The sequence below is a fragment of the Mirounga angustirostris genome, unplaced genomic scaffold (genome assembly GCF_029215605.1).
Source record: "Mirounga angustirostris isolate CCGP_5_RB_7025 unplaced genomic scaffold, mMirAng1.0.hap1 SCAF_8, whole genome shotgun sequence".
Lineage (NCBI taxonomy): Eukaryota > Metazoa > Chordata > Mammalia > Carnivora > Phocidae > Mirounga > Mirounga angustirostris.
The window spans coordinates 49,031,967-49,044,786 of record NW_026991716.1 but is presented as its reverse complement, the minus strand read 5'-3'; the positions used below and the strand labels follow the sequence as shown (position 1 = coordinate 49,044,786).

At 42.3% G+C, this 12,820-nt stretch overlaps 1 long non-coding RNA gene across 1 annotated transcript in view; it reads right to left on the bottom strand.

Moving 5' to 3' along the window:
• Positions 1-12,352, bottom strand: part of LOC135365486 (uncharacterized) — a 45,600-nt gene extending 33,248 nt beyond the window's left edge. Inside the window, exon 1 of the long non-coding RNA XR_010413423.1 lies at positions 12,148-12,352. This is a non-coding gene — a long non-coding RNA (uncharacterized LOC135365486). The remainder of the gene's footprint in view (positions 1-12,147) is intronic.
• Between the last annotated feature and the right edge of the window lie 468 nt (positions 12,353-12,820).

Sequence of the window (12,820 nt, the reverse complement as noted above, 5' to 3'; positions counted from 1 at the left end):
TGATGCAGCCACTTTGGAAAATAGTATGGAGTTTCCTCAAAAACTTAAAAATAGAACTACTCTATGATCCAGCAATTACACTACTGGGTATTTACCCAAAGAACACAAAAACATTAATTCAAAGGGATACATGCACCCCTATGTTTATAGTGGTATTATTTACAATAACCAAATTATGGAAGCAGCCCAAGTGTCCATCAACTGATGAATGAATAAAAAAGTGGTGTGTGTGTGTATATGTATACCATACATATGTATACCATACATACACACACACACACACACACACACAATGGAATATTATTAAGCCATTAAAAAGAATAAAATCTTGCCATTTGCAGCAACATGGATACAGCTAGAAAGGATAATGCTAAGTGAATTAAGCCCGCAAGAGAAAGACAAATACCATATGATTTCACTCATATATGGAATTTAAGAAACAAAACAAATGAGCAAGGGGTAAAAAAGAGAGAGAGAGGCAAACTAAGAAACAGACTCTTAATATAGAGAACAAGGTGATGGTTACCAGAGGGGAGGTGGGTGGGGAGTGCACGAAATAGGTGATGAGGATGAAGGAGGGCACTTATGATGAGCACTGGGAGACGTGTTGAATCACTATATTGTACACCTGAAACTAATATAACACTGTCTGTTAACCAACTGGAATTAAAATTAAAAATCTGACCCAAAAAACTTGTTTCCATACATATATTGTGCAATAAATGAACAAGCTACTGTTCATATAACTTGCATCTCAGCCTCTTTGAAGGCCAAGAATTCCTTTAAAAAAGGGAATTAGGTTGCTCTGTGTCATATTACAGTTTGACCAATGTGATTACATTGTTGCAGTTTCAAAGAATATGGAATACTTACAGGTCTATGTCAAATCCTGAAACTCTATAAACTCTTAGCCACCATCAACTCACAAACATGCTTCTCCAGTGCAGAGAGAAATTCTTTGGAGAATATTATAAAGCTAATGAAAGTATACATAGCAAAAAAAGAAAAAGATCATACAGTTCAAGATATTTTTACCTAAATGATCAAAAAAAATTCCTCTAAAATTTGTGCAGCTCCAGGCTGCTAGATGCCCAACAGCTTATCCACCTTTCTCTAATTTATTCACTGACAAATTCAGTGAAGATTCCTATTCCCAGTGGTCTATTATAGGTGCAACTATGGAAACTTTAAAAATGGGTTATAACCAAAAGTCCATGTCCCTTAAGAGATGGATGATGCACAAGAAGTCTGTAATATTCCTGAAACTACATGCAGAATCTCTAAAGGACCAAATGCACATTTACCTGGAGAACTTCTTATTGAGGAAGTTATTATAAAAATGAAAAACCTACACCCTAAAATCAGATTTGGTTATTTTGCTGATGTGGGCTCAGTAGCAGAAAGCATAAAAAAAAAAAAGAAAACCACTGAATCCAAAAGATTCACTCAATCTTTTAATAAACAGTAAAACATACTGACTTGAATTTTACTTCTTTCCTTTACTTCACTTATGATTGGCTATAGGTGTGTTACCATAAACTATTATTACTATTATCAACAATAATTATATAGCATAGAATTATATAGCACAGAACTTGCAGGCAAGCAGGACAGCTATTAGCATTTCCTTTTTATAGATGAGGATACTGAGGTTCAAAGCAGTTAAATTACCAGCCTACATAGCTAGTGAAAAGTAGAAATTAGACTGCTGGTCCTTTAAATATACATCCAAAACATTCTCCATACCATCACAGCATTCCACTCAGGCAACTGTAAAAACTAAGAAAAAATTTTAAGGAACATGGGTGGGAGTAGACTCTTGAGAGTTGATCTGGAACCTTGAAGCCTTTGGTTCCACGGAGATTCCCCCATTAACTAGCATTCATTCAGTGTTGTCCTTTTCAGCTTATTAGCACCAGAACTCCATTTCCCTTCTCCCCAGTTTCACTCTTTTCCCATTTCCTATGAGGCAACTTAAACCTGGCTAATACATCAGGAATGTTTGTAGAATAATGAATTTTCTGGGATTATCTCAAAAAATGTGTAATACCTAGGAAGAATGTTTAGGAAACTCAACAGAACAATGCTGGAGACAGATCAAGAAGAATGAATGAAGAATTACCACAGGACTGCATTGTGTGTGGCTTATGCAGTTAGTGTTGGTTCGTAAACTGGTCCCCATACTTGGCAGGCAAGAAGAGACCAAAGAAAGAGATGGAGCACTCCAGATTGGTAAGGGGCAGGTTTAATAAGCAAGGGAACTTACATCTGAGGCTTGCTGAAGTGGTCATAAGATGAGATCTCCACATCTGCCCACTAGAATCTCAAAAGTTTATATAGAAGCTTTAACTGGGTTCAGTCATGTGTTCATTCCAGACGATCTCAACAAATTGTGCTCTCAAGACTGCATCCTTGAAAATGGCTCCCACTGTGGGAATGGTAGGCAGAACATATGTTCCAAGGACAGCAGAGAGGTTGAGGAGCCTCTGATTGCCAACATCCAGCTTGAGGACCAACAGGTGGTCATGTCCTTTCGATGGCCTCCTCCAGCAATAGGTCACCAGAGTCAGGCTGCCTGGATTTCAATCCTGGCTTCCCCACTTACTGGTTCTATGATCCTAGAACTTAATCTCTCTGGTCTAAGTTTCCTTATTATAAATAGGAAAGGTAATTTTACCTAACTCATAGGGTTTTAACAAGCATTGAAGGAGTTAATATTTGTAAATTACTTAGAACAATGTCTAATATATAGCAGAGGCTATGTGTGTGTGTGTGTGTGTGTGTGTGTGTGTGTTTTATAGTAAATTTCACTGAACAGGATCTCTGGATTCTGTTAGAAATTTAAATAATTGTATAAGTGATTAGTTGCCCTTTCATTTTTAGCTACTTGAACTCTTCTTGAGGGGTTGGTAGTGTGGAAGAGTCATTCCTCTGGCTGAAAGCCCTATAACCTGACAGATAAAGATAGGGCAAAGGGAGGGTGAAGAGAGGAAAGAATAAAGAAATGTTCTTTTTAAAAATAAAGTATATACCCATCCCCAGCAATATGATGCCATACCAAAGGTGAAACCTTACCTGGTACAGCACATAGAAAAATCTGGTTGGGGTACCTGGGTGGCTCAGTAGGTTGAGCATCCAACTCTTGATTTTGGCTCAGGTCATGATCTCAGGGTCCTGGGACTGAGCCCCGCATCAAGCTCTTCACTCATCAGAAGTCTGTTGGAGATTCTCTTTCTCCCTCTCCCTCTGCCCTTCCCCCCATGCTCGCTCTCTCATTTGCGCTCTCTCTTTCTCTAAAATAAATAAATGAATCTTAAAAAAAAAAAAAGAAGAAGAAGAAGAAGAAAAAGAAGAAAGAAAAATCTGGTTAATCTGGCCAGGAACCTGGCCCAGGGAATGTCAACACCAAGTTAGGTGGGAAGTCTGGGAGGTTTGACAGGAGAACCATGACTCTAAATGCTGAGATTCTCAAAGGGTGACATCCAGAGTAAATAAAAAAGAGCTTCTCCATACATGCTCTTCCACAGACAAACCAGGTAGTAGTATTCTGCTTGGCTATTTTTGCCTTGCCTCTGGGTAGACTGGTAGGAGCCCCTGTAATCTTTTTATGAAGGCTGTTAACTACAAGCTCACAGTCAAATGGGTTTGGATCTGGAATTCACACTACAGTTGGCTCTTGAACAGCATGGGGGTTAGGGGTGCTGATCCCCCCTGCAGTTGAAGATCTGTGTATGACTTTTGACTCCCCCAAAACTACTAATAGTCTACTGTTGACCAGAAGCCTTACAGGTAATGAAAATAGTCAATTAACACATATTTTGTATATGTATTACATACTATATTCTTGCAATAAAGTAAGCTAGAGAAAAGAAATGCTATCAAGAAATTCATAAGGAAGAGAAAATACATTACAGTACTGTACTATATTTATGGGGGAAAAAATCCACATATAAGTGAACCTGCACAGTTTAAACCCATGTTGTTCAAAAGTCAACTATGCATGTGTGATGCCTCCAAACCCCCAATATAAAAATTTTGCTTAAAGGCGTCAAGTTTTTGGTCCAAGCACTCCAAACTCAAAATCTCAAAGATTTCCCACAGATAAAGCTGTAAAGAATGAGACCTTACAGGAAAAAATTAGTAAATAAGAGGCAATTAGCCACCTTGAGTGAGAAACAACAAAATGATAAATCACAGCAGACCCACAAACACTTCAAACATAGAAATTAGCCAATAACATTTAAAATAAGCATGTTTAAGATTTTTGAAATGTGATGAAGAAATAAGAGGCTATCAAAGGTGACCAGACAATTCTGGAAAAGGACCACATAGAAATGAAACTCAATATGACGTTTAAATATGACATTAGGTATGGCTGATGAAAGAATCAATGAGGTGGAATTTAGACCTGATAAAATTACCCAGGAGACATCAGAGCAAAATGAAGTGATAAAAAGGGGGGGAGGGGCACCTGGGTGGCTCAGTCGGTTAAGCATCTGCCTTCAGCTCAGGTCATGTTCCTGGGGTCCTGGGATTGAGCCCCAAGTTGGGCTCCCTGCTCCATGGGAAGCCTGCTTCTCCCTCTCCCTTTGCTACTCCTCCTGCTTGTGCTCTCTCTCTCTCTCTCTCTCTATTAAATGAATTTTTTAAAATGGGGAAAAAGTGAGAAGGCACAATATACAATCCAGAAGGAGATAACTGAGAGAATGGGGAGGGGCAGTATTCAAGAGATAATAGCTGACAACTTTCCCATACTGATGAAAGATTCTAATTCTCAGATCAGAAAACCCAAGCAGAATAAATAAAAAGAAATAACACTTAGCTACATCATCATGAAACTGCAAAACACAAGAAGAGGAAAAAGATCTTAAACACTGTCAGAGAAAAAAGATAAATTATCAATACAAAACTGACAGTTGGACTAATAGTTGATCTCTCACAAAACAACGAAACCAGAAGCCTGTGATATATAATCCTTAAAGAGCTGGGGGAAAAATCCAAAAACATATATCCTGTGATCAGAGCTCATGCTTAGAACAGCTGTAACAGATTTTTTTTTTAATTTTTAAGAATTATTTATTTACTTTAGAGAGGGAGAGAGAGTGTGAGAGGAGGGAGGGGCAGAGGGAGAGAACCTCAAGCAGACTCCCTGCTGAGCACTGAGCACAGAGATGGACATGGGGCTCCATCTCACAACCCTGAGATCATGACCTGAGCCAAAATCAAGAGTCAGATGCTTAACCAACTGAGCCACCCAGGTGCCCGAACAGACATTAACATTTGTATAGACTCCCTCACTTGTTGGTAAAGAGCTGCTGCTCAAACACCACCCCCTGCCCAGGCACACCTCTGCTGACCTGCCACCATTGGACCCTGGGATACATCCTGATCGAGCAATCAAATGTCAGTGTGGGGCATACCATGAGCTTCTAGGACCAGTATACCACCATCGGCTCTCCCCATGCTCCCACACCTCCCAGGGAGCCCATCTGCCCTTTCACCCACCAGCCAGCCCTCCATGGCTCCCACTTGTCACTCCCTGCCCTCCTCTTGCCCCCTGACCAGACCAAGCCTATACCCCTTTGTGGAAAATCACTCCCTTGCAACAGTGCTGGCCCACAAGCAATTGGGCTCTGTGGGAAGATAGTTCCTCCCAGCCATGACTGTCCGTCCACCACTAACCAGCTCTCCAGAGTCACACATCTGTGGCCACTGGGGGGAGATGCAGCCCATGTGGATTTCACCTCTGAGCATGCCGGTGAGGGACACAGAGGACAGCCAGGTAATGGGTGCCCGCCAGCAGCCAGACAGCTCGGGCTCCCCCTGGCACTCCCTCCTGGCAGGAGTCTTTAATAAATGTAGATCCACCCCATAAATTAAATCAATAGTTACAGTCTTCCCACAAAGAACACACAAAACCCAGATGGCTGAGAAGTAAGCTCTCTTGAGTGTTCAAGGAACAGTTAATTCTCAGCTTATCCTAGTTCCTCTAAAGAAAGGTCAACCAAGAACACTCCCAACTCATTTTATGAGACTTACATAAACTTGATACCCAAACCAGACATGAACAGTATAAAAAAGTTCCCTTAGGAGCATAAATGCAAAAACCCTAAATAAAACATTAGCACACTAAATCAAGAAATACCCCATAAAAATAACAACGCATCACGATCAAGTTAGATTTATTCAAAGATACAAACTGGTCCCATGTTAGAAAAATCTGGTAATGCAATTCACTACAATAACAGATTCAAAGACAGAAACCATATGATCATCTTAATAGATTCAGAATGGTCTCCAGTAAAATTCAATAACCACTTACATTTTAAAAATAAAAACAATTTGTGGCAAACTAAAATAAAAGGGAACCTACTTAATCTGATAAAGCTTATCCATAAAGAACTTGCGGCAAATATCTTGCTTACGAGTAAAACATTAAATGATTCCTAAAATCAGGAAGCAGCAAAGATTTCCATTATGACTGTTTTCTTTTCATTATATTGGAAGTACCTCCCAGTGCAAGAGAAGAAAAGAAATTCATGTTGTAGACTGGAAAGGATTTGCAGATAACATGATTATCTAGATAGAAATCTAAAAGAATATACACATAAAATGCTCGAGTTAGTAAGAGAGTTCAGGAAGTCTGCAGAATGTAAGATGAGTACATAAAAACTATTTAATTTTGCAAGCCAGACATGAAGAAATGACACTACTTCTGACAATGGCAGATGAGGTTCACTTGCACTAACCCTCCCACTTAGGCTAACTGAAAATCTACACAAAGTGTACGTTTTGTAGCTTGGAGGGCATTAAAAGAGTAAAGGATTCTCGGCAAAGATACACGAAGAGATGGCAAAACAAAGAAGTCAGAAGGCATATGAATTCAGAAAAGTTGAAAATAAAAGGATGGGAGAAAGCTTGTGTGGGGGCGCCTGGGTGGCTCAGTCGGTTAAGCGTCTGCCTTCGGCTCAGGTCATGATCCCAGGGTCCTGGGATCAAGTCCTGCATCGGGCTCCTGGCTCAGCGGGGAGCCTGCTTCTCCCTCTGCCCCCTCTCCCTGCTCTCTCTCTCTCTCACAAAAATAAATAAATTTTTAAAAAATCTTTAAAAAGAAAGCTAGTGTGGTGTATGAAGATCAGGCAAAGCAGACTTTAAGGCAAAAAAAAAAAAAAGGCTTTAAGAGATAAAAGGGACACTTTGTAATGTTTATTTCACCAGGAAGAGCGAAGGTTCAATAATAATGTGGCCTCACGCTGATTATAAATCAAGTATCTACACAAAAGTATACCTGCTGCATATTCCATCTAGATAAGGCTCTGAACCAGACTATTGACAAATTCTCACAGAAGCAATAAAACTACTAGGGAAGGAAGAAAGGACAGAGGGAGGGAGGGAGGGAAGGAAGAAGGGAGATTGTTATAAAGACCAGAATGATTATGTCTCAGGGACGAAGGGGGAATGTGAACTTGGAGGGGCACTCAGGTAATAAGAAAGAAGTTTAAAAGACAGCATTTGTAATAACTACTAAAACAAGATTTTACAGAGAATTATGTATCTTTATAGAAAGATATACATAAGACCTAAATAAGTGGAAAAATAGGGATAGGAAGACTCAATTTTATGACGGTATCAGTCCCACCCAAATTAGCATATAGTCACTGTAATGTAAATCAAAACCCAAATATGTATTTTTGCGCAGCTTGACAAGTCAATTTGGTAATTTTTACAAAATAAAGAAGAGAAGAATAGCATACAAGCCAAGGTTTAGAGAAGCAGAACCCGGATAAATAAAAATAAATAAAATTAGAAAAAATAAATAGTATATATATTTTATATAAAGAGCAAGAGAGACCGAGACACAGAGAGACAGCAAGAGACAGATTTATCATAAGGAACTGGCTTACGTGATTGTTGGAACTGGCTAAGCAAATTCAAAATCCGTAAAGGAGGCCGTCAGAAGCACGACGGAAATAAGCACGACGGAAATAAGCACGACGGAACTCCACCGGAAGCGGCCAAAGCCGTCATCCACAGGTGGAATTCCTTCTCTCTCCTGGGGAACCTTACGTCCTACGTCCTACGTCCTACGTCCTACGTCTTACGTCCTACGTCCCTCCAACAGATTCAATGAGGCCCACCCAGGTAATCCAGGATAATCTTCTTAAAGTCAACTGATTAAGGCCTTGAATGACATGGGCAACATTACCTCACAGCAACAGACCGCTTCCCTGGGACTAAGCGGGCAGACGAAAAACGCCATCACAAATTGACAAACTCGTCCGCAAAAGAGGCCGACTTGACCTTCAGATACCAAGGCTTATGATAGCGCTGCATTCGTTAGGACTGTGGTGTTAGGCAGCACAGGGTGGTCCCGGGACACGCCGACAGCTAGTAAACAGACTCAGGTGTACAGTGAAGGCTGGAAAATGGTCTAGCTGGCGTTGGAGATCAGTGAGGGAGAGAGGGCTTATTCGGCAAATGTGTTGGGAGAACACATTATCCACACCAAAAACGATGAAAATAGATCCCTATTCATACTCTACACACACACGCACGCGGCCACACATACACAATGGATGGGAAATCGACCTTGGGTTACCTTTTCTCTTCTGTTTCCCTTGAAACCTGATAGAGGTAGAATTTCAGCTGTGTGTCGAAGCAGCAATGCTTATGATAACAAATTACCCCTGATTGAATATATTTGTTCTGGAAGACTGTAAATGAACCATAAATATCTTGTGGGAAGCTTCCCTGGCGCCACATAAGTTCTAACTAGGCATCTTCCTTGCCAGCACCTCAAAGCTATGTCCTAGTTAGAAGGGTTATTGGTTCCTACGGAGCCTGGAGGTTCTAAGCCAGTGTGATCACTGAGATGAGAGTTGCTTTCTTCCACATCCTCGCCAACACTTGCTTATTTTGTTTTTGATTTTAGCCATTCTGACAGGTGTGAGGTGATATCTCATTATGGTTTTGATTTGCATTTTCCTTATGATGACTGATGAGGATCTTTTCATGTGTCTGTTGGTCATTTGTATGTCTTCTTTGGAAAAATGTCTATTCGGATCCTCTGCCCATTTTTTAATTGGATTATTTGTGGGGTTTTTGGTGTTTAGTTGTGTAAGTTCTAAATTTTGGATATTAACACCTCATAGGATATATTACTTGCTAATATCTTCTCCCGTTCAATAGGTTGCCTTTTTGTTTTGTTGATGGTTTCCTTTGTTGTACAACAGCTTTTTAATTTATTTGACATAGTCCCAATAGTTTATTTTTGCTTTTGTTTCCCCTGCCTCAGGAGACATATCTTTAAAAAAAAATGTTGCTATAGCCGATGTCAGAGAAATTACTGCCTGTTTTCTCTTATAGGAGGTTTATGATTTCAGGTCTCACATTTAGGTCTTTAATCCATTTTGAGTTTATTTTTGAGAGACAGAGAAGGGGGGATGGTAGAGGGAAAGGGAGGGAACCTCAAGCAGACTCTCTGCTGAGCACAGAGCCCAACTTGGGGCTCGATCTCTCACGACCCTGAGATCATGAGCTGAGCTGAAATCAAGAGTCGGATGCTTAACTGAATGAGACACCCAGGTACCTCATTTTGAGTTTATTTTTGTGTATGGCGTGAGAAAGTGGTCTAGTTTCATTCTTTTGCATGTGACTGTCCAGTTTTCCCAACACCATTTATTGAAGAGACTGTCTTTTCCCCATTGTACATTCTTGCCTCCTTTGTCATGGATGAATGGACCATCTAAGGATAGGTTTATTCCTGAGCTCTCTGTTTGTTCCGTTGATCTCTGCATCTATTTATGTGTGTGGGGGGGGTGGCAGTTCTTGTTTAATTTCTATTATTATTCTTTTGAATATACACACATATAAACTCTGTGTATTATATATCAACATACAAATAATTTTCGATGTAAAGAGTTTGCCTTATAAAGGGTGGATATTGGCCGGTGCCAGCAGCAACGTCCTGGAGAGAGGAGAGTCCTCTCACTCTCACTACATTCTCAGAGGCCAGGGGGTGGGAGCGGCCACACTCAGGGTACAAGTGAGTAGCCCCTTCCTCTAAAATCAAGACCTTGGGAGCACCTGGGTGGCTCAGTCGGTTGGGCGTCTGCCTCCGGCTTGGGTCATGATCCCAGGGTCCTGGGATCGAGGCCCGCGTCGGGCTCCCTGCTCAGCTCATGCTCTCTTCTATCTCTGTCTGTCTCTCTCTCAAATAAATAAATAAAATCTTCCAAAAATAAAAAGTAAAATAAAATCAAGACCTCGGTCCCTGAAACCAAGGCTTGCCTGTTTCAAATTCCACAGCAACAGGAGTATTTGTGCCACACATACCTGGTTGTGAAAGAAAGCTATTCTGCAAATGATCTGGGGCAAAATGAAGGTGACACCACAGCCACCACCGTCCCTGTCACTCCCCACACCTGGGGAGCCTGCCGACCTCAGCTGGACTATTTCAGGTGCTGGTTTTCTTGCCCTTGGCTCCTTCTACCAGCCCAGCTCAAGCAAACTCTGAAGATATTTTATCCTCTGTGGCATTTTGGCTTAACAAGAATTTCAAATTAAGATACCTCCCTAAGGAGAACAGGAAATTTAGAGCCAACCTTTTCAGCAGGTTTCAGTCTTAAGTAGAATGTCTTCTGTATTTCCACAGGATTCCCCCAATTGAATAGGTGCCAGTGATTCTATTTGTTTTCCTATCTAAAGGGCTGCAGAGCAGAAGTGGAAAAAAACACAGATTCTGAGTCCCAGAGACAGCTGAACTGTGAGAGGTACTTTTATGAAATATTATTTCAGTGTGTGGCGATGTAGTTAATGGCAGAATAAGCTCAGTCCTGAAAGTCCTTTTGTGATATTTCTTCGCTTTTAGCAAATACACCCTCATTCCCCATTTCCAAAGCATATCATTTCACCTCTCAATTTTCTTTCCTTTAATTTTGGCAAAAATCACTAGAAATAATAACTACTGCACCATCTTTACGAGTTAAAAATACAGGTGGGAAAATCAATTGATTTATTAAACAAGCCTGATATGGGGAGAACATAGGAACCAAACAGTTTTCCACCCCCCCCCATTTCTCCCTGTGATTTTCCTCGTCACTCACAGCTAATGCAAACATCCTCAGTCCAGAAATTGGAAACACCAGGCCCCCATCAGAGCCCAGATGAGCACGAGATGTGAAGTTGTGCCTCCCCACCTTTCTCCAGCGAGGCCTGGCCCTGGGCAGGAGGCCAGCCCGCAGAAGAAAGGGCAGGTCAGCAGCCCTCTTCCTGCTCCCCTAACCCATCTCCTCCTTGTCTCCTCAGCTGTGCTGGAGTGCCCCCCACAAGAGGAGGTGGGCGATGTGAGAGGGAGGGAATGTTCTCCCCGCACTGGTGCTATATTGTAAGCTGGCTTCATGCATTTGGGGCTGGTGATAGGTTGACACTGTTTTTGTCACTGGTGCTCTTGAGCATGTTTTGGCAATCTACCCCATCAGTGTGGACCTTCCCAGAAATTCTCTGGGCCTGGGCATATGCATCTCTACCTGGCTGGCTGCTTGAAGCCCCTAGGACTCAGGTGCCATCTTCAGCTTCTCTGAGCTGAGCTGGAAGGCTCTTCCAGGTGGTCTGAGACAGGACCTGAGGTGGGCCCACGCTGCGTCTGCCTCTTGCTTACACTTGGATCTCATCCACGAGAAAAGTCAGGATAAACTCTAGAAGGTCGGGTCCATCTGGAGCCCAGAGCATCTCCTTCATCAGCCGCTCAGCTGGTCTCTGGGCCGTTGGCTTTCTCAGGAGAGTGTGTCTCTTCAGTTGGCAATGACCCTGTGACTCTAAGTGGCACGTGTCTAGCTCTCCGGAACGGTATTGTTCAAGCCCTTCTTGCAGGCCTTGAAGACAGGGCAAGCACCCTTGGCCCTCCTCCTTGGGGGGTGCTGGTGGGAGAAGGGGGGCATTCACAGCACACTCGCAACTCCTCTTTCATGCAAGTCCCCACTCTCTGCTCTTCCAGCACTTTCCCCCGTTGGTGTGGGAACGAGGTTTGGAATTCATCATCCAGCTCCAAGCACTACCTTTTCACAGGTTCTCCAGAGGAGGATGCTCTCCTTCCCAGCTCACTTCCATGCTAATTGTCTTGGGCTCTCAGGCAAAGGTTTCACTTACCGTCCTGTGTCAGCAGGTGAAGGAAGAACAAGGAAACTAGCCAGGTGTTCTGGGTAAACTGGGACAATACAGGAACAGAAATGACAGAGTAAGAGAATCCAAGCAGGACGTGGTCTGGGCCGTGGTGTTTCAAGGAAGAGCGTTGCAGGTGTCCGTGCAAAACTGAGTCAATACGTAGGAAGGATTTTAGCTGTAGACACGGGGGAAGGAGTAGGTTGATTCAAAGGGCTAGGATTTCACAACAGGTGGAACATGAAAATGCGTAAGTAAAATACAAATAAATCTGGAGCAAAATACTCAGTTTGTGGCCTTCCTTTGATTATTTCTCAATGAAGTGGTGGTCTGTTCTGCTTCCTGGTTTTATAAATGTTATCTGTTTCATAGGTAAAGTGATCAGGTTAGTTGTTGGTAGTGACCGAAGAGGAGAGTTAGTCAAGCGGGCACAGAGCTCTGCTGTCCTAGATCCTGAGAAATGGAAACAAGGATATATGGTCTGTGCACAGGCAGTTCATTGCTTAGTTGGGGGAGCCTGCCAGAGGCCAGCCCTGGGCCTAAGCTGTGATAGGTGATTGCCCCGCACCAGCGGGACTGTGACAGAGAGGTCACTCCGCCAGAGGGGGCTGCACCCACAGCGACTTCTCAGAGGCTGAGAGGTGGGCAGGGCACAGCTGCC